The sequence below is a fragment of the Vigna unguiculata genome, chromosome 8 (genome assembly GCF_037176805.1).
Source record: "Vigna unguiculata cultivar grain cowpea cultivar isolate G323 ecotype 2 chromosome 8, ASM3717680v1, whole genome shotgun sequence".
NCBI classification, from domain to species: domain Eukaryota; kingdom Viridiplantae; phylum Streptophyta; class Magnoliopsida; order Fabales; family Fabaceae; genus Vigna; species Vigna unguiculata.
The window spans coordinates 9,251,677-9,253,333 of NC_140799.1; the positions used below are offsets into that span (position 1 = coordinate 9,251,677).

The window sequence follows — 1,657 nt, forward strand, 5'->3', positions numbered from 1 at the left end:
AAAAATCCAAGTGAAGCGAGAAAAATCATCCATAACAGTTAAAAAATATCGTGCACCAGAAAGAGAAGGAACTTTATATGGTCCCCAAATATCACAATGAAGTAATTCAAAAGGTTTAATGGAAGAAATTGAGCTATTTGGAAAAGGAAGACGTGTCTTTTTTGCAAGAATACAAACATCACAAATTTTATTTGACTCTAAAGAGAAGTTTAACAAAGTTTTAGCCATTAAATCTAATCTGGATGAAGATGGATGTCCTAGTCATCGATGCCACAAAGTAGTAGAAGTGTTTGAAGGAGGAGATGACTTGGTGACATGGGCTGCAAGTGATGGAATATGAGTGTTTGACTTATTTGATGTCATTGCAACCAAGTAATAGAGTCCACCTTGTTGTTTACCCAAACTAATTGTCATCCTCGTCATCAAATCCTGTAAAATACACCCAGAAGGAAAAAAATTACTGAACAATTTAAGTCTCTTGTGACCCGACTTACTGACGTCAAATCTACTTTGCAAGATGGTACCCCAAGCACATATGTTAAAGAAACAATTGGACTTAAAGGTAAAGTTCCAATAAAGATAATAAGGACCTGATTATCATTTGGCATAACAATTGGTGGTAAAGAAATGTTTTCTTTACTGTTACAAGCAAGGTTGGTGAAGAAATAATGTGATCGGTGGCCCTATTATTAATTATAAGTTTGGGTGGTGAAAAACCCGAAGGAACATTGATGTTGTTGACCTTAGGATTAGCTGACGAAGATGATGCATTACCCTGCATAATAGACAACATCTGTTGAAGTTGTAGTTCAGTTAATCCATTCATTGTGGATTGTAATTGTTGCATCACTGTAGTCGATGTGACATTATTTGCTAAAAATTGACTATTTCTATTAGGCTTAGAATAAGCATTCTGGGTGACTCCATGCCTTGGGTGGTTAGGAGGATAACCGCGTAGCTTCCAACATGTTTCTTTTGTATGATTATCTCTATCACAATGAGAACAATGCAGCGGCTTTCAATTTGATGAATTAAAACGAGAAGGAAGATCTTGTTTGTGGTGAACAACAAGGGCTATTGGTTCATTCTTTTGAACAACCATGGTTGAAGCTTCAATTGTGTCATGTGTGATGCCCACATGTTGTTGTTTTTCTTCTTGAACGCTAGAAGAATAAGCCTGTGTAACATCAGGTAATGGATTCATTAAGAGAAGTTGACCACAAATAACACTATAAGAGTCATTCAACCCCATAAGAAAGTGCATCAATTTGCGCCTTTTATTGTTTGCTCCACAAGTGCAGGTTGCATTACTATAGGAGCCTAACTCATCCCATAATTTCTTTAACTTCGTGTAATAGGTTGCGACTATCATTTGATCTTGAGTCAAGCAAGCAATGTATCTCTAAATCTGAAAAATCTATGTTGCATGACTTTGAGAGAAGCGATTTTGAAGATCTTCCCAAACTTCATGAGCAGTGTCATAGAAAATAACACTATCTACAATATCAGTTGTCAAAGAATTAAAGATCCAAGATAGTACCATATCGTTGCATTTTTTCCATGCTACGTATTCTTCTAGTTTGTCTTTGGTAGAGGGTGCCTTGAGAGTTCCATCAACAAAACCCAATTTGGATTTTGCATTTAAAGAGATGACCAT

At 36.1% G+C, this 1,657-nt stretch overlaps 1 pseudogene; it reads right to left on the reverse strand.

The window, feature by feature from the left end:
- Positions 1-394: 394 nt before the first annotated feature.
- Positions 395-1,264, reverse strand: LOC146884113 (uncharacterized; annotated as a pseudogene).
- Between the last annotated feature and the right edge of the window lie 393 nt (positions 1,265-1,657).